Source organism: Prionailurus bengalensis, chromosome A2, assembly GCF_016509475.1.
Source record: "Prionailurus bengalensis isolate Pbe53 chromosome A2, Fcat_Pben_1.1_paternal_pri, whole genome shotgun sequence".
Classification (NCBI taxonomy): domain Eukaryota; kingdom Metazoa; phylum Chordata; class Mammalia; order Carnivora; family Felidae; genus Prionailurus; species Prionailurus bengalensis.
In genome coordinates this window covers 163,786,315-163,806,920 of record NC_057348.1, presented here as the reverse complement: position 1 = coordinate 163,806,920, position 20,606 = coordinate 163,786,315, and the positions used below count along the sequence as shown (strand labels likewise).

Genomic DNA, 20,606 nt, shown 5'->3' with positions numbered 1-20,606 from the left:
CCGCAAAATTGTGACCCGAGCTGAAGTCAGACGCTTAACTGACTGAGCCACCCAGGCGGTCCGGGAAGTTTTATTTTTACTTATGACAGTTATGACATATATTTCCCCTTCACTCCAAATGTTCTAGTCTTTGTGAAACTTAAACCTAGCTAAAACACTCACGTGTGTAGACACTGTTGTCTGTAATTATCAGCTATCAGTACACCTGCTGTAAGAGTCACATTGATCATGTAGGAGGGATGATGCCAGTTGAACTGATTATGCCCATTTGAGCTGCTGTGATGATTGCTGACTAATGCAAATATGGTTCCTCTTGATTCTTCTTTGCTTCAGCCGTAATGCCCCTTTTGCTACATAAATTTGCCTTGACAGTTACTTGTATAGTGTTTTAGTCTTTATCGTTACCAGAAGATTTTTTTCTAAAACCTTTTTGACACAAGAGACTAAATAAGAGCAGTATTCTATTTATTTAGGTTACTTTTGGTGTGATTGTCCAATTTATACTCCTAATAATGTCTGTTTTTCTGTGACCTGCCCACTGCGGGTGTTGTCATTCTTTGCTAATTTGATATATAAAATGATATCTCCTTGCTTGAATTTTCATTCTTAAAATTGTGAGGTCCAATGTCTCATGTGTTCTCTTTTTCAATTGCTGGTCATATTCTTTGTTTTTCTTTCTAATGTTTATTTTTGAGAGAAAGAGAGAGACTGCGAGCGGCCGGGGGGGGGGGGGTGGTGTAGAGAGAGGGGGAGACACAGAATCTGAAGCAGCTCCAGGCTCCGAGCTGTTAGCATAGAGCCCGACGCGGGGCTCGAACCCACAAGCTGCGAGATCATGACCCGAGTGGAAATCAGATGCTTAACCGACTGAGCCACCCAGGTGCCCCATATTCAATATCTTTGTTTTCCTATTGAGAACACCTGGGTGACTCAGTCAGTTAAGTAAGCGTCTGACTCTTGATTTCATCCAGGTCATGACCCCCCATGGTTTCATGACATCGAGCCCTGCATCGGGCTCTATGTTGGCAGCGCAGAGCCTGCTTGGGATTCTCTCTCTCTGCCCCTCTCCCGCTTGCACTCTCTCTGTCTCTCTCAAAATAAATAAATAAACTTAAAAAAATATTAGTGTATTCATAATATTTTTAAGAAAAGCTGTTTAATATCCCGTAAGTGACATATTTTAGGTGGCATAAAGGTCAATTATACTTTGACTATAGAATGAATGGTAATGCTGTGACTTGATTTTTATCGTGTGTGTATATGCATATACTCCTACATAGATATAAGTAAGATTATTGAACAAAACAGTCACAAGGATTTTTTTGCATCTTAAATCCAAATAATAACGGGCATGTATTTTCAGTTTCCAGGTAGTTTTGGCATGATATGGGCTCAGGAATGATTGGAAGTATTAGAGGTTGAAAATTAGGCTGGAGGCTTTGGTCACAGAGGCATTTTTAATTATTATTATGAACAACCCAAACACCATAAACTGTTCATTTATTTTTGCATATGATGCCTTGTAAGAAGTATCAGATGCACTAGTGGTCTGATTTTGGGAGGTTTGCTGTTTGTTTAGAGTGGGAGAAGAAATGACCCCTTAACTACTAGAGCATAAAGAAATAAAATGCTTTCCCAGTGGTTCCTAAGGAAAAAGCTCATCTTTTAATTCCACCCCCATTTATTAAGATACAGATGAGTGTATGCTCTTTGTAAAAACTCATGAAGAGAAAAAATGAAAGGCCCTTCTTCCTTGGCCGCCAGTTTTACTCCATACCTCCAGAGGACATTATTGTTATCAGGTGCATGTCCTAGATATTTTGCTGTGTATTTCTATGTGCACGCACATACAAATGTAGGTATAAAACATATGCATGTTTATACATTTGTATACATTTATAAACCACTCATGGAATTGTATTCTGTAATGTACTTTTTCTCATGAGACTGACTCTGTCTTAGAGATCTTTCTAAATTAGTACAAATAGATCGTTCTCATTGTTCTTAATGACCGTTTAGGGATGGAAAACCATTGAATGGATAGAGCTTTGTTCCCTTTGATCAGCTTTCATGCTGTTTGTACTAGAGTGAACATCCTTATGTGTATCTGTGCCAACCGTCTTTCTCAGTGTATGCACATGAGGTAATATGGATTTCTAGGTGTGAAATGGTGTTCATGTTTTAATATTTTGATAGATATTGTTAAATTGTCTCCCAGTATATGCTGTTGCACTTACATCCTTGCCAGCTGGTGTGTGTGAGTCTTTGTCTCTCCTCTGTTCCCACTCTGATTGAATATTATCAGTGCTTCTCGTTTCTCATTTCATCGTATGATTTCCCTGATTACTTGGTCAGAGATTGAACACTGTCCTATTTCATAGGTCCTTTCATTTTTTCTCTGAATTGCTTGTTTCTGCTGCCTCTTTTTCTGTTAGGTTTGTCTCTCTCTCTGCTTGGTTCTTTATGTTCTTGAGTAAAGTTACACTCTTTCTCATTACGGTTATTCTCAGAAACTTGATTATTGTTGCATCTGTTTTCAGGTCAGTTGTTTGCATTTGACTTGATTATTGCTGCTGTTCGTTCAGCATGATATGTAGGAAGGTTATTGGTGTTTATATGTTCTATATCGATCTGACAGTCTTCTAGAACGCTTAGCTTCTCGGTTGATTAACTTGTATGCCCCCTGCCCCTGCTCTGTCTGTCTTTTTTAGTATAGTTGACACACAATGTTAGATTACAACTTAGTGAGTCAACAAGTTTATGCATTATATGCTGTGTTCACCACAAGTGTGTGGCTACTGTCTGTCCAGTGCTGTTGCTATTATAGTATCGTTGGCTGTACTCCTTAGGCTGTGCCTTTCATTCCTGTGACTTACTCCTTCCATGACTGGAGGCTGTGTCTCTCTGTCCCCTGCACCTATTGGGCCCATCTCTTCATCTGCCTCCCCTCTGGCAACCGGCAGTTTGTTCTCTGTATTTATAGGTCTCAGTCTGATTTTTGTTTGTAGCTTGTATTTTCTAAGCAGATGCTGGCGATGTTATCTGCCAACAATGACAGTTTTGTCTATTCCTGAGTAGTATTAAAACTTATTTTCTTTTTATTTACCTTAACGACAACAACGTTCAGGATTATGTTACACAGCTTTCTTTTAAAGTTTGACTCCCTCTGAAACTTTTCTGTTCAGCAGGAAACAGAACTATAACTTGCCTATTCAGAATGCTTGGGTAGTTGTCTCAGTTTTAGTTATTAAATCCTTATTTTCCTCTTGAGCTGCAGAACCTAAGTCGTTATTCGGCAAAGCGTGTACTGAGTGCCCGAGCTCTGGCTGGTGCTCTCGGGTTAAGAGAGCTGTAGTGACCGGAGCAGATGCCCGGCCCTCATGGAGGTTATATTCTAGTTTAAGGCACAGATTAATAAAATGACAAGTAAGTGTAATATGGGTCATGAACAAGAATGAAGCAGGGAAATGAACGGCGAGTGACAGGCCCTATTCTGTGGATTTGCTAGGAAGGACAGCCCTCTCTGAGAATGTGACATTTCAGTGGAAACCTGATTGATGGAAGAATACTATGTGAGTATCTGGGAGAAAAGTATTCTATGCGGAGGAATCTATAAATGCAAAGGCCCTGAAGTGGAACCTCTTTGGTGAGTTCATGAAAAAGCAAGGTGGCCAGTAACGCAGGATGACATTTATGGAGGAGAATGTTCGTCTGTGAGGTGGCAAGGACACGCACATCACGTAAGGCCTCGTAGGACATACGGGCTTTGGGTTTTATTCTAGGTATGATGAGAAACCATTGGAGGGTTGAGAGGAAGAGAGTGATCTGATTTGACTTAAGGTTTAAAAAGCTCACTCAGAATTGTCTGGAGAGCCTGTAGGCCACTCAGAAAACGGGGAGGCCATTAATTGCAGTGAGGCCGGTGGTTAAGAATGTCGGCTGTGGAACTCGGCCTGCCGGATTTGGGCTTATTCCTTGTCTTCTCTGAGCCGCATATGATTCGTGCGTAGAATAGAGATGGGAATAGAGTGGTGCGTCTTACACAGTAAATGCTTAATAAAGGTTAATTGTGTAATGCCCAGTTAGACAGGAACAAACGGTGATGACTTTAGGCTCTCAGCAGTGTCCTGTGAGAAGTTTTACATTTGGGCTGTGTGCTGAAGGCGGGGCTGACCGCTTTGCCATCCGCCAGGCGGGGTGTGAGAGGATGATCTGGAGCCATGGGGCTGTTGCTACGAGGGGGAGTGGTGAGGCGACAAACCCTGGGAAGAGACCGGATTTCGGATCTGGGCCGTGGTGTCACATTTGGTTTTGTACATGTCAGCTCTGAGGTGCTTGTTTGTCTCCAAGTGAGGATGTTGAGTAGACAGTTAAATGTGAGCTGAGATTCAGTGGAGAGGTAGGGATGGAGTAATTTGGGGGCTATTAGCTGTGTAAAGGGACTGGGTGAAACTACCGAGGGGATGCGTCTACTGTATATAGAGAAGAGACCAAATGCCTGAGCCCTGGACACTCTAGTATTCCTAGTTAGAAGAACCAGAAAAGAAAGTGAGAAGGAGCAGCCAGTGTGGTAGAACAATCAGGGGAGTGTTTTGTCCACGACCCTGAGGAGAGAATGTTCACTCGCTGGAGCATCTGACAGATTGAGAATTGCCTATTGCAGTTGGCAAGCTGTAAGTCCTTGGTAGAGTCCTCAGATAACTTACTGGCCAAACCAAGACATCTTTGAATGTGACGGGAGCACAGTCGTTATGCCACAGGACAGACCTAAACTGGTACCGTCTGGGCAAACCCAGTCGTATGGTCACCGTATTCATTAGTGACCCTGATCACAGATAGTTCAGGCGAATGTGGAGAAGGGACGCTCAGTTGGAAAGGCATGACCCTGGAGTGGAAAACAGGATACAGAACTTTTCCCAAGGACTTTTGCTGTAAAGATGGAACGGTAGGTAGGAGAGGATGTGTAGTCCTGAGAGGCCTTTCTTTCTTTGGAAGACCATTGTTATTGCAGTAACTCTGTGTATTGATGGGACTCATTTTCATAGTAGTAAAAACTGATAAAGCAGAAGAGGAAGAGAATAGCTATAGATGGAAAGTTCATGAAAAGGAATGAGGATGTGATCCAGAACACATGTAGAGGGATTGGTGTTAGCTAGGAGCATAGATAGAGTAGGTAGGGGATATGCGAAAGAATTCAGAAAAATTGGAGAATTTGCTAAGAGGACGATATGGAAACTCTCTTCTGACTACCTCTGTTTTCCCACTGAAGTAACAAACAAATTCTATCAACTGAAGGGTCAAGAAATGGAGAGTGTCTTCTTTTTTTAAAAAAAATTTTTTTTTCAACGTTTATTTATTTTTGGGACAGAGAGAGACAGAGCATGAACAGGGGAGGGGCAGAGAGAGAGGGAGACACAGAATCGGAAACAGGCTCCAGGCTCTGAGCCATCAGCCCAGAGCCCGACGCGGGGCTCGAACTCACGGACCGCGAGATCGTGACCTGGCTGAAGTCGGACGCTTAACCGACTGCGCCACCCAGGCGCCCCGAGAGTGTCTTGTTAAGTGAGGACAGAAAGGAATTGAGACAGTTTTGTAAGGTCATGGAGAGTAAACTGACCAAAGTGGAAAGATTGCTGGGCAGTGAGTGGCTGCTTGAGGTGTGGGGTTAGAGCTACAAAGCTAAATCAGTAGCCTCAGTTGTGTCTGTCTTTGTTCCTCTGCTTGAATTCAGGGCCAGAGTAAGGGCAGGGTTATATTTAGTCAGGATTGATGTTTTGCCAGGCAAATATAATGGAATGAAATGGAAGCAGAAATTATTGAGGCTGTATGTAACAGTGATTATAATTACTGACATGGGATCCAAGATGGAGAAGGAGGCAGTAAAGACAAGGGGAACAGGAGAGGGTTACAGTGATAAGTGCACAGTGTAGTGATTCAACAGTTCTACACGGTAATGCAGTGCTCACCACCGTAATTGTCGTTACTGTCGCTGTGCGGTGTTATTTCAATATTATTGACTCTATTTCCTGTGCTGTACTTTTCATCTCTGTGACTTATTTATTTTTTAACTGGAAGATTGTACCTCTTAATCTCCTTCTCCCATTTTGCCTATTCCCCTGTAAGTGCTTTACATTTAATCCTCAAAGTAATCCTGTGGGGGTAGTGCTATTACTTCCATTTTAAGGATGAGGAAATTGAGGCACAGATTTTAAGCATCTTGCACAGGGTCATATAGCTGATAATTAGCTTTTTAATCCAGCCAGCCAAGCTCCAGAGTCCATGCTTTGTAACTGCTACATTACAGCTGCCTCTAAGTTGGAAAATGAGAAGCTGGTAAGGTCGATGAACTGGCAGATCCTGTAAGGTTGAAGAGTTACTGGAGTGAGGTTCTAGAAGGAATAATACCGCTGTGAACATGGGTGTACAACGGTCTGTTCGGGTCCCTGCTTTTAACTTCTTGTTTGTTGAGAGTGTGTGGGTTAATGTGTCTCCAGCCAGCACAGTGAAATCCTAAAACACTTAGAGGAGAGGTGGACTCCGAGCTTATAAGGTTTTTCCCTTGCTCATTCGATATGCGAGAGCCTGAGTAGTGGAGTTCTGATTCAAAGCCGTGGTTTTTGGTAGTAAATATAGGGCACTGGCCCTAGGTAGCTAGCCACTCCACTTCCAACAGATTGTTTTTAATTGAAGTTTTGGAGGAACCAGTAGCTTCATAGACCTCAGCAGGAGTTCATGGATCTCCTCAATGTGTCACCCTCACTGCAGTTTAGCTCTAGCCGGTTCTGTCACTTTGAGTAACTTATTTAAGCTTTCTTAATTTGAATTTGCTTATCTGTAAAATGGGAACAGTAATACCTATTTCAACAGGATAGTAAAGAGGATTCAGTGAGAATAGTGGTGTGTGTGTGTGTGTGTGTGTGTGTGTGTGTGTGTAAGTAAGCTCTACCCCCAACATGCAGCTAGAACTCATGCCCCAGAGATCAAGAGGCACATGCTCTACCAGCTGAGCCAGCCAGGTGCCCCAGTAGTTCTTTATTTTTTTTCCTTTATGTATTTTGAAGTAAATTTTGTTGTTAGGTTCATATACAATTATGTGTTGTAGATGAATTGACCCTTTTATTAGTATGTAATGTCCCTCTTTGTCCCTGGTATCTAAAAAATTTATTTTTGTTTAAAAAATTTTTTTAATGTTTATTTTTGAAGTAAAGAAAGAGTGTGAGTGGGGGAGGGGCAGAGAGCGAGGGAGACACGGAATCCGAAGTGGGCTCCAGGCTCCGAGCTGTCAGCATAGAGCCTGACACGGGGCTCAAATCCACGAACCGTGAGATCACGACCTGAGCCGAAGTCAGACCCTTAACCGACTGAGCCACCCAGGTGCCCCTAAAAAAAATTTTTTTAAAAATTTGAGTATAGTTGACACATTGGTAATTTTTTGTTGTTTTGTTTTGTAGTTTGCTTTGTATGATATTAGAATAGCCACTCCTGCTCAATTTTGATTAGTGTTGCATGATATATTTGTTTCCTTAAATATGTCATATTTGGATTGACTTTCTAGTAGATAGCATATAGTTGGGTCTTTTTTTGTTAAAAATTTAAAAATTTTTATTTTGGGGGGGGTAGGGGAATGAGAAGTGGAGGGGCAGAGTGGCCGGGTGGGGGGGGGGGAGAGAATCTTAACCAGGCTCTATGCCCAGCATGGAGCCTGACATGGGGCTCGATCTCACACTTGTGAGATCATGACCTCAGCCAAAATCAAGAGGTGGACACTTAACCAACTGAGCCGCACTTAACCAGGTGCCCTGGGTCATGTTGTTTTAATTTATTCTGACAATCTCTGTATTTTCATTGATTTAGTTCACTTACATTTAGTGTAATTCTTAATTGGTTTCAATTTAGACCTATCATTTATTTTTTTTTCTAATAATTATTTATTTTGGTTTTGGTAATTTTTATGTCTAAAATTTCCACTTGGTTCTTCTGTATATCTTCTATAGCAGATATATTCTGTTTTAAATTTTTTCTTAGGAATTTTCAAAATTGTTCATTTGAATATTTTATGATAGCTACCTTAAAGTGCGCGTCGGATAATTCCAACCTCTGTGTCATTTTGTCATTGGCCTATTTTCATTGTATTTTCTCATATGATTTGACATTTTTAAAAAAAAAATTTTTTTTTTCAACGTTTTATTTATTTTTGGGACAGAGAGAGACAGAGCATGAACAGGGGAGGGGCAGAGAGAGAGGGAGACACAGAAACTGAAACAGGCTCCAGGCTCTGAGCCGTCAGCCCAGAGCCTGACGCGGGGCTCGAACTCACAGACCGCGAGATCGTGACCTGGCTGAAGTCGGACGCTTAACCGACTGCGCCACCCAGGCGCCCCTGATTTGACGTTTTTGTAGTTCTTTGTGTATCAAGTAATTTTGGATTGTTTTCTGAACATTTTAGCTCTTTTGTTACAAGAATGTGGGTTTTACCACCATCTTATGGAGAAATGTTGAGATTTTTGATTTGGCAGGCCCTTGGCCTGGGTATGTAAGGATACAGGTTTCAATGAGCCTTTTTTGGGCTGTGGTGAGTTTAGTTTAGTTTTCAAAGCCTTTGCAGTGCTGTTAGTATCTGTACTCTGTGTGCAGTACCAAGTGGGCAGCCTGCAACCTGGCCAGGTATCTGTCAGCTCAGTCCTGGAAGTCTTTGTTATACTTTATAGGATCAGGTCCACACGTGGGCAGATTGTGGGTCAGCTCAGTCAGGCTCTCTTCCTGAATCTCGGCAATCATTCCTGGGTGTTAGACTGTTGAGTTCAGGCCAGGGGATACTGGAGAGGTAAAATAGTCAACTCGGTGACATTGGCAGTACTTTGAATTCTGGTGTCTGTCCCTGATCATCCTGCTATTCTGTGTTTTTTTGTTATTGATGTTGTTTATTTATTTATTTTGAGAGAGAGAAAAGGTACGAGTGGGGGAGGGACAGAGAGAGAGAGAGAGAGAGAGAGAGAGAAGAGAAGAGAAGAGAAGAGAAGAGAAGAGAAGAGAGAAGAGAGAGAGAATCCTAAGCACTAACAGTGAGGAGCCTGATGCAGAGCCCAGACCCCATGAATCATGAAATCTTGAGGAGAGCTGAAGTCAGACCCTTAGCTGACTGAGCCACCCAGGCGCTCTCAGCTGTTCTGTATTTTTAAGGAAACTCAAATAATTGTTCCATGTGTTATATCCATGTTTTATGGTTCCATTCAGTGGCAGTAAAAGTTTGGCATATATTCCTCCATAGAACTGGAGCCCCTTGATTATCTTGTTTGTGATTTTTACGTTTTTAAAGTGAAAAAACAGGCTATAGTTTTATTTTCTTGTATTATCTTTGAGTTGGTAGGACAGGCATAATATATGTAAAAAATGGATAGTGGAATGTTTTGTCTTTTTTAATTTTTCCTGATGGAACAGGTCTTTATATGGATATTGGCTTTATATAATATCTTTGATTTTTCTGTCATTGTCATGCCAATCTCATAGAATGAGTTGGGAAGTGTTCCTTCATTATTTCCTGGAGATAGTGTAGGATTAGTACTATTTCTCAAACCTTTGCTAGATTTGTCAATAAAGATACCTGGGATTGGAATTTCTGTGGGAAGGTTTATACTTATAAACTTATTTTTAAAAATGGGCATTGGGTTAATCAAATTTTCTTTCTCGTCTTGAGTCTGTTTTTGGTAATTTGGATTGTGACCATTTCATCTAAGTTGTTGAATTATTTATAGTATTTCCTCATTTTCTTTTTAATGGGTATTTTTCTAGTGATGACCCCTGTTTTTAATTTTTCTGTTGGTAGTTTATGTATTTATCTCTCTTTGTTGTCGTTTTTTTTCTGGAAGGTCATCTATTAATTTTTTCGAAGAACCATCTTTAGGTTTCATTGATTTTTAAAAATTCTCTTATTGTGTTTTTATGTCACTGATTTTGACTGTTATTTCTTTTTTTTGTCTTTTTTAATGTTTTTATTTATTTTTGAGACAGAGACAGGGCATGAGCAGGGGAGGGGCAGAGAGGGGGGAGACACAGAATCTGAACCTCCAGACTCCAGCTCACAGGCTCCAGGCTCTGAGCTGTCAGCACAGAGCCCGAAGTGGGGCTCGAACTGAATGGAGTGTGAGATCATGACCTGAGCTGAAGTCGGACGCTTAACTGAATGAGCCACCCAGGGACCCCTTGACTGTTATTTCTTATTATGATTTTGATTTGATGTTCCATTTCTAGTTTCTTTCTTTATTTTTTATTTTATTTATTATTATTATTATTATTATTTCCTTTTCTAGATTCTTAAAGGAGAGGCTTCTTTTATTATTAGAGTTGAGATCTTTCTTATTCTCTGCTATAACTGAATTTCCATTTTTTCACTACTTACCTGAATCTTACAAATTTCAAAATGCTGTATTTTCATTTTCATTTAGTTCAAGCTGTTTTCAAATTTCCTTATCATTTCCTTCTTGACTAGTGGGTTATTTAGAATTTGTGTGTGTGTGTGTGTGTGTGTGTGTGTGTTATCAGATATTTGAGGATATTGCTTATAATCTTTTTTGTTTTCAGTTTAGTTCCACTGTAACCCTAGAACGTGTTTGATATAATTTCAGTCTTTTAAAATTTGTTGAACTTTGTGTTAAGGCCTACAATTTGGCTTATTCTGGGGTTGTGTGCTTGAAAAGAGAGGGTATATTCTGTTGTTATTAAGTCGAGTGTTCTAGAATGGTCAATTTAGACCTACTTGGTTGATAGTACCTTTAAGTATTTTGTGTCTTTATTGAGTTTTATGTCTACATATATCAATTATTGAGCAGTGTTGTAAACAAGTATATAAATATAATTGTGTATCTAAATATTTCTATTTTCAGTTATGTATTTTGAAGCATTGGGTGGGTGCATTTCAGGATTATTGTCTCCTTGATGAAATTGACACTTTTATCGTTATGTAATGTCCACTGCTAGTTCTTACAATACTCCGTGTTTGAAGTATGCTTTAAAAAAATGTGTGTGTGTGTGTGTGTGTGTGTGTGTGTATTTCAAGTTTTTATTTAAATTCTAGTTAGTTAACACATAATATGGGTTTCAGGAGTAGAATTTAGTGATTCATCATTTTCTATTTTTTAAAATTTGTTTAATTTACATCTAAGTTAGTTAGCAGATGGTGCAACAGTGATTTCAGGAGTAGATTCTTTAATGTCCCTCACCTATTTAGACCATCCCCCCTCCCAAAACCCCTCCAGCAACCCTCTGTTCTCTATATTTAAGTCTTTTATGTTTTGTCCCCTTCCCTGTTTTTATATTATTTTTGCTTCCCTTCCCTTATGTTTATCTGTTTTGTATCTTAGATTCCTCATATCAGTGAAGTCATATGATATTTGTCTTTCTCTGATGAATTTGGCTTAGCATGATGCCTTCCAGTTCCATCCATGTAGTTGCATAAAAAAATTTTTTTAATGTTTATTTTTTGAGAAAGAGAGAGACAGAGCATGAGCATGAGCAGGGGAGGGGCAGAGAGAGAGGGAGACAAAGAATCTGAAGCAGGCTCCAGGCTCTGAGCTGTCTGCACAGAGCCCGACATGGGACTTGAACTCATGGACCCTGAGATCATGACCTGAGCCGAAGTCACATGTTTAACCGACTGAGCCACCCAGGCGCTCCTGAAGTATGCTTTTTTAATAATATAGTCATAGCTTTCTTTTGATTAGTATTGTCACATTATATCTTTGTGTCTCTTTGTTCTTTTATCCTGTAAGTATCTTTAATAGTTAAAGTATGTATCTTAGACATTATAGACTGCTTTTTAAATTTAAACTGATAATTTCTGCATTTTAACTTAATTTTTTTCATCATAAGTGTACTCTTTAATCCCCATCACCTATTTTGGCCATCCCTCCCATCCATCTCCCTTCTGGTAACCATCAGTTTGCTCTCTATAGTTAAGAGTCTTTTTCCTGGTTTGTCTCTTTGTTTTCTTTGTTCATTGGCTTTGTTTCTTAAATTCCACATATGCTTGAAATCATATGGGATTTATCTTTCTCTGAGTTATTTTACTTAGCGTTATATTCTCTACCTCTATCCATGTTGTTGCAAATGGCAAAGATTACATTCTTTTTTATGCCCGAGTAGTATTCCATTATTTATATACACCACATCTTCTTTATCCTTTCATCTATTGATGGACACTTGGGCTGCTTTTGTAGTTTGACTGTTGTAAATAATGCAATAAATGTAAGGGTGCATGTATTTCTTAAAAGTAGTGTTTTGTATTTTGGGGGGTATAAATACCCAGTAATGTGATTCCTGGATCATAGAGTAGTTCTAGTTTTAACTTTTTTAAAAAACTTCTTAAACAAATGTTTGTTTATTCTTGAGAGGGAGAGAAAGAGAGAGCACATGTGCATGAGCGGGGGAAGGGCAGAGAGCGATGCAGACACAGAATCTGAAGCAGGCTCCAGGGTTCGAGCTGTCAGCACAGAGCCTGATACGGGGCTCGAACCCACGAACCATGAGATCATGACCCCTTTTTTTAGAGAATTCTATTCTATCTCTTTGACTAACAAGCTGTGCATCTGTGTGTTTTCATAGAGGAGTTGCTCTAGAGTTTACATTATACATTTTTAACTTATCAGCATCTGCCTTCAGGTAACATTTTATCACTGCAGATGCAGTATAAGACTGTGTACCAGTATATTTTCAGTTTTGCCCCCCTAGGTTTTGAAATATTGTTGCCAAACTGTTTGATTTTAGTTGTATTATGAACCCCACAATAAATTTTAATTTTTGCTTTAAACAATTAACTTTTAAAAAGATTAAAAATGAGGAAAATATCTTTTATATATTCACATACTTAGCATTTCCATCACTTTTTATTGTTTTGCATACAGATATCTTGATCCAGGTTTTTTTTTAAATTTTATTTTTTAATGTTTAGTTATACTTTTGAGAGGGAGAGAGAGAGAGAGACAGAACATGAGTGGGTGAGGGGCAAAGAGAGAGGGACACACAGAATCGGAAGCAGGCTCCAGGCTCCGAGCTGCAGCCCAGAGCCCCATGTGGGGCTCGAACTCATGAGCTGTGAGATCATGACCTGAGCCAAAGTCGGATACTCAACTGACTGAGCCAGCCAAGCTCCCTGATCCAGGATTTTATTATCATTTTCCTTTTGTCTGAAGATTTCTTTAACAGGGGCTCCAGGGTGGCTCAGTCAGTTAAGCATCTGACTTTTTATGTTACTTTTATTTTTGAAGGATGCTCTTTGCTACATGTTTTGTTCAAGGTTTATGAGTTTTTTTTTTCCTTAATGTTTCTCCAACCCCTTTAATTATGTTGTTTCACTGTCTTCTGGCTTACATAATTTCAGATGAGAAATTTGTAGTCACTCTTGTTTTTCTTACTCTGTAAGTAATATGTCTTAGGCTGCTTTTTAAGATTTTTCTTTTATTTCTCTGTTTCAGCAAGTTGACTATAAAGTGTCTTACAGTGTGTGTGTGTGTGTGTGTGTGTGGTGTTTGCCATTTTATTGTGGTTCTTGGATCTGTGGATTTACAATTCCTTAGTTTGCAAGATTTATAGCTAGTATTTCACCAAATACATATTCTTATTCCCTTCCCACTCCCAACCTCACATGTTAGATTGGTTGCTATTGCCCCACAGGGCTCTGTAGCTGTTTGTCTTGTTTCATTTCATCTTTTACTTTGGGTAGGTATTGTTTGCTGTATCTTTAAGGTCATTCATCTTTTGCCATTTCTGATCAGATGTTAATTATTCAAAGTGAAAATTTTGTTAGTTTTTGATGTTACCTCTGTGAATTCCATTAAAAAATTTTTTTTACTGTCATTTTTCTCATTCATATTCCTTTACATACATACATACATGCATACATTTATTTATTTAACATTTATTCATTTTTGAGAGACAGAGACAGAGCGTAAGCGGGGTGGGGGCGGGCGGGGGGCAGAGAGCGAGGGAGACACAGAATCCGAAGCAGGCTCCAGGCTCCGAGCTGTCAGCACAGAGCCTGATGTGGGGCTTGAACTCACAAACCACGAGATCATGAACTGAGCCGAAGTCAGATGTTCAACTGACTGAGCCACCCAGGGTCCCATCTTTTACATTCTTTTTTAATAAAATGTTGATTTATTTGGTGGGGAGAGGGGCAGAAAGGGAGAGAGAGAATCCCAAGCAGGCTCAAGGCTCAGTGCAGAGCCTGGCATGGGGCTCCATCCCACAACTGGGAAATTACCACCTGAGCTAATATCAAGAGTGGGATGCTTAACCCACTGAGCCACCCCAGGGCTCCTCATTTTCTATTTCATTCTTAAGCGTATGACACATATTGATAATAGCTGATTTAATATCTGTGGTTGTCCCTTCTATTAACTCCATTGTTTTCTGTTTTTATTTTTATATTTTCTCCTGGTTGAGACTTACATTTTCCTGCTTCTCTGTATACTTGGTACATTTTCATTGGATGCCATACTTTGTGATTTTTGTTGTTGCTATTGTTTTTTGTTGTTGTTGTTGTTGAGCTGGATTTGTTGTAAAACAAATGTTGAACTTTGATTTAAAGTTAGTTTTGGAAAATTTTGATTATGGAGACTTATTTGTTCTCTTAGGGATGGTCTAGAAGATAATGTGTTGTAGGCTTCATTTAACATTACTTTTATTTGTTTGTTTTTGTTACTTTTTTTTTTTTAATTTTTTTTTTCAATGTTTATTTATTTTTGGGACAGAGAGAGACAGAGCATGAACGGGGGAGGGGCAGAGAGAGAGGGAGACACAGAATTGGAAACAGGCTCCAGGCTCTGAGCCATCAGCCCAGAGCCTGACGCGGGGCTCGAACTCCCGGACCGCGAGATCGTGACCTGGCTGAAGTTGGACGCTTAACCGACTGCGCCACCCAGGCGCCCCTGTTACTTATTTTTAAGTAGGCTTCATGCTCAGTGCAGAGGCCAATGTGGGGCTTGAACTCAGGACCCTGAGATCAAGACCTGAGCTGAGATCAAGAGTTGGACACTTTACCGGATGAGCCACCCAGGCACCCCAGCCCTAATTTTAAAGGCATGCTTTGAATGTGTTAATATAGTCAGTGAGGTCTTGGGACTCTGGCTGGAGGGAATACGACTGATTCCTGGCTCTGGGAGCTCTGGGACTTGTGTTGCAGCTGTGCTGTCATCTTTCCTTGGAACTTGTTCTTGTTCAGCCTTCTGGGGTTTTACTCCACTTTTAAACAGATTGGTATTCAGATAAAAGTGTTCAGATAAAAACTTAAGGGTACCCTTATGCAGATGTCTGGATCTATTTCCCTGTACAACTCCTTCCTCTTGTGTACTCTGTTCCACAATTTCTAGCCTCCAGAACAGGTGATGTCTGTGTCCCCATTTCCGCAAAATTGCCAGCCTCTGAGTTCCCCTCTCTGTGCTGTAGTTTGTACATTAACTCCATGCAGAAAGCCTTTGTGATGTGGGGTGCCTGGCTGGCTCAGTGTGAAGAGCATGTTAGTCTTGATCTCAGAGTTGTGAGTTTGAGCCCCACATTGGGTGAGATTAAACAAACAAGCAAACAAACAAACAAACAAAGTTTTAGAAAAGTAAAAAAGAGAAAAGAAAGGCTTTGTGATAGTAGGGTTCACCTTGTTTCTTTCCTGTTGTCCAGGGATTACAGTTCTGTCCCTCCCTTTTGTTTATTTTTTATTTTATTTTATTTTATTTTATTTTATTTTATTTTATTTTATTTAAAAAAAATTTTTTTTTTCAACGTTTATTTATTTTTGGGACAGAGAGAGACAGAGCATGAACGGGGGAGGGGCAGAGAGAGAGGGAGACACAGAATCGGAAACAGGCTCCATCCAGGCTCTGAGCCATCAGCCCAGAGCCCGACGTGGGGCTCGAACTCACAGACCGCGAGATCGTGACCTGGCTGAAGTCGGACACTTAACCGACTGCGCCACCCAGGCGCCCCTTATTTTTTTTTTTTTAATTTTTTTTTTCAACGTTTTATTTTATTTTTGGGACAGAGAGAGACAGAGCATGAACGGGGGAGGGGCAGAGAGAGAGGGAGACATAGAATAGGAAACAGGCTCCAGGCTCTGAGCCATCAGCCCAGAGCCTGACGCGGGGCTTGAACTCACGGACCGCAAGATCGTGACCTGGCTGAGGTCGGACGCTCAACCGACTGCGCCACCCAGGCGCCCCGCTCCCTCCCTTTTGTTTAATATCTAGTCATGGTTGTTTCCTATAGTCTGTCTGGTTTTCTAGCTGTTTATGGCTGGAGGGTAATTTGAACCTTCTTACTCCCATGTGGCTTTAAATAGAAGTCTGCTGTATTATTTTAGGAACTTAAATGAGTTTTAATTCATAGTATTAATATGGAACATTGGATTTTTGGTGGAAATTTTTCTTTAGTTAGTGCTGTTATTTACTTCAAATTTCTTTGCAACAGAGTGAATCAAAACTACAATAAAAGGGCTAATACATACAAAAGAAAAAGAGAAGAGGGAAGAAAAGCCAAAGAAAAATTAAAATAAATAATTTTTATGTTACCATATGTAATTAGACTTCAAAGTTCTATTAAAAACCAAAACTGGGGGGCGCCTGGGTGGCACAGTCGGTTAGGCGTCCGACTTCAGCCAGGTCACGATCTTGCGGTCCTTGAGTTCGAGCCCCGCGTTGGGCTCTGGGCTGATGGCTCAGAGCCTGGAGCCTGTTTCCAATTCTGTGTCTCCCTCTCTCTCTGCCCCTCCCCCGTTCATGCTCTGTCTCTCTCTGTCCCAAAAATAAATAAACGTTGAAAAAAAAATTAAAAAAAAAAAAAAACAAACCAAAACTGGGAACATCTGAAAGCAATATGGAAATATAAAATGTAGGCATCTATTTTTCAGTGATATGGCTTTGACAAAGTACGGCCATTATCTTTTGCATTCAGAAAAAAAAAATTTAGCATTTGATTAGTCAGAAAAATCATACCAGAAGCCAGTGAGCATCAATAGAAAAACATAAAGGAGGGGTGCCTCGGTGGCTCAGTGGGTTGGGCGTCCAACTTCAGCTCAGGTCGTGATCTCATAGTCCATGAGTTGGAGCCCTAGTCAGGTTCTGTGCTGACAGCTCTGAGCCTGGAGCCTGCTTCCGATTCTGTGTTTCCCTCTCTCTCTGCCCCACCCCTGCTTGCTCTCTTTCAAAACTGAATAAACATTAAAAAAAAAAATAATAAAAAGAAAAAAAGAAATATAAAGGAAATATGGGAAATTTAAAAATTACGTAATGTTGATAAGTTGGTCCATTGAACAGAAGGAAAAGAATTGTGATGGATTGGTGAATGTAAAAAGCATGCCTTATTGGTGCCAAAACCAAGAATTAAGAGAAGTAAGGAAAAGAAAGCAAGGCAAAAATTAAAAATTTCTATTTGAGGAATACCACAATATAGAAAGCTGACACACACACACACACACACACACACACACTCATACACTCATGCACGCACACACACTCCCTCCACCCCCAGCCCCCCACTTCTAGATAAAACAAATTTGAAATAAAACCAATTGTGCCAGAAAACAAAAAATAGCAATGGTCAGGAAAGTGGAGAAAGAAGCATAAAACAGAGCAAAACACTGGTTTGGAAGGTTAAATGACAAAACCAGCTAAGTCATCATGTTTCAATTTCTTTAACAATGAGTATTCATAATCATGAGGAATCATAAAGGAAAGATTAAAGTTCTGCCTCCATAGTATCTCTTGAACTAGTTTCTTATTGTCTATTCCATTGTAGCAGTTATGTTGGGATAATTTCAAGAATTTCCAATCTCTCTGTACATAGTCCTTATATTTGTCTATAGGTTTCTACAAAAGCAGATTCCTTTTATTAAGAAAATTCTTTGACCTTCTATCTCCTTACTGCCCTTCTCACTCACTCTGTTCCAGCCACAGTGTATTTTTGCTCTTCTTCCAACCCTCACATGCTCTTAATGTCAGTAGCTTTGCATTTGCCTCTTCCTTCTACTGTAGTGCTCTTTTTCCAGATATCTGCGTGGTTTGCTTCGTGTTGTACCTCAGGTCTCTACTGAACTGTCTCTTTACAGAAAATTTTATTTTGTAAAGTTTATTTTATGAATATCTTTATAATTCTTTTTAAAAATTTTTTAAATGTTTATTTTTGAGAGAGAGAGAGAGAGAGCGAGCGAGCAGGGGAGGGGCAGAGAGAGAGAGAGAGAGAGAGAGAGAGAGAGAGAGAGAGAGAGAGGGAGACACAGAATCCCAAGCAAGCTCCAGGGTCTGAGCTGTCAGCACAGAGCCCAACTCGGGCCTTGAACTCACAAACTGCAAGATCATTATCTGAGCAGAAGTGGGACGCTAATTGCGCATCCGGGCGCCTCTATCTTAATTAAAATTGTAGTTAGTCCCTCATTTTTTGCTTTATAGTTTTCCTTCATATTATCTTGATGTTATATGTATTTTTTGTTTATTTGTTTAGAAGAGTAACATATTTCTTCTCACTAGAATGTGGTTTAGTGAAGACAGATTTTGTTGTTTAACCCTGTATCTTGTATTTTAACAGAGCCAGACACAGGAGGATTGAGCGAATCATCTAATGATGCTTGTTAAATATGTTGTCCGAGTAATTGTTTAAAGATGTTTCTAGCTATTCTTCATCTCCATTTCTGAGAGTGGGATGTGAACATTTTTCATAATGATTGTGAATCTATCAGTTTCTCTTTGATGTGTAAATGTTTGCTTTATAAAATGTGAGAAGTTCTGTTGAGGTATCTTGGTAAATTAATCTTTTTATTATTAAATAATGGCAGCCAAGTTTAAGCCACTTACATTTACTGTGAAAACTTACATTTGTATTTAATTTTATCTTGTTACTTTATTTTCTGTCTATTACATATTGTTTTATTTTTCCTTTGGCCCATTTTGGTTTGGTCAAATGTTCCTCATCTCTTCTTTCCCCTTTGTTGTAAAGTTTTCTTTTAAATTTAAACATAACTACTTAATAAATTCTAAAGCTAAATATCCTTTCCCTTTTTCCATGAGCCCTAAAATGAACCTTGGAATCCTTTAGCCCCAGTCACCTTCTTACCCAGTCTATGTGGTTTCTTACTTAGTTCTGTTTCTTTCCCCTTCCCTCATGAAGTTTGAAACGATGCTGTTTTGGCTGCTTGATCTGTTGTATTAGCTAATTTCTAATATTAAATCATACTTTCTTTCTAATATTAAGTCATACTTTCATTTTGGTGATATTTACTATTATTTTACTTAGTTTTTTTTTTTTTCTTCCCCAACCATAGTTTGTAGATATATATATATTTTTTTTACTTTTTTTTTTTTTTTAATTTATTTTTGGGACAGAGAGAGACAGAGCATGAACGGGGGAGGGGCAGAGAGAGAGGGAGACACAGAATCGGAAACAGGCTCCAGGCTCTGAGCCATCAGCCCAGAGCCCGACGCGGGCTCGAACTCACGGACCGTGAGATCGTGACCTGGCTGAAGTCGGACGCTTAACCGACTGCGCCACCCAGGCGCCCCTGTAGATATATTTGTTAGGATTTTGGTTCCAAGTGTTTTCTTTTGAAGTCTTTTGTGGGTAGGAGTGACCTTTTGACAATTTGCAATAGTTCATATCGAAAATCATTTAGACTTTGATTGCTTTAACTTAAAAAAATTCTCATGTTACATCTCTTTTATTGTTTTTGATTAATATCATTTAAAAGAAAGATTTAAGTAGATTTCCTATTTAAATTTTCTATTTTCTATTGTTTTAATTTTTCTATTGTTTAAAAAAGCTTTTGTTTAGTTTTTTCTTATTATTAATCCTTTATTGTTTTCTACTCTTTTGAGTGTTTTTTCATCTTAAATAGTGAGTTTTGTGACTTTTTGAGTAATGAAATAATTTAAAGCTCTGAAATTGAATACTGCTGTCAATTTCTAAGTTTTAAAAATATATAATTTCTTGTTTTTCTTATTTTATGTGTTAAAAAAGTGGATTTTTTTGGACTAATTTCTATCCTTAATTTCTGAGACTTCACAAAATTTAAAGGCATTTTTTAAAATTGCATTAAGTCAAAGACTCACTTTTTCATGACTCTTGTGTTTATTTTACTTTACTGAAGTGAATTTTGTAAATCAAGTTGCACCACATTTGTAAGGTGTGTGATTAGATTATGTTCAACATTTACAGAATTTATTATTATTTTTTTTTTTGAGTGGTTTGCAAGGGTCTGCATCACTTTTATGTATGGAAGCATCTTAAAAATACGCTTCTCTGGGCATCACTACTCAATTTCACTAGGTAGAGAGGTATGTAACCTGGTGTATGAACTTTGAAAAGAAGTTCAAGTTCATTAGGTGGTTAAAAAACTCCTGGTATAGACAGAGGGTCATCTCACGGTCAGCTCAAGAGAGGAACAGGGCCTAAAATAAAGAATACTTTAAAAAGTGAGTTGTGATGACAAAATGTATCATTCTGGGCTGTATTCACATTTGTGTAAGGAAGGGCTGGGTTTGAAGGAGAAATGACTCTAAAGTGTTATATTTGCCATTTGATATGGTATAATGTAGTTAAAATTGCCTAAATTGTTTGACTTTGTATACCTTCAA

The 20,606-nt window shown here is 39.2% G+C and overlaps 1 protein-coding gene across 22 annotated transcripts in view; it reads left to right on the top strand.

The window, feature by feature from the left end:
* Window positions 1-20,606, top strand: part of KMT2C (lysine methyltransferase 2C) — a 287,946-nt gene that overhangs the window by 59,139 nt on the left and 208,201 nt on the right. The gene's annotated exons all lie outside the window — the stretch shown is intronic.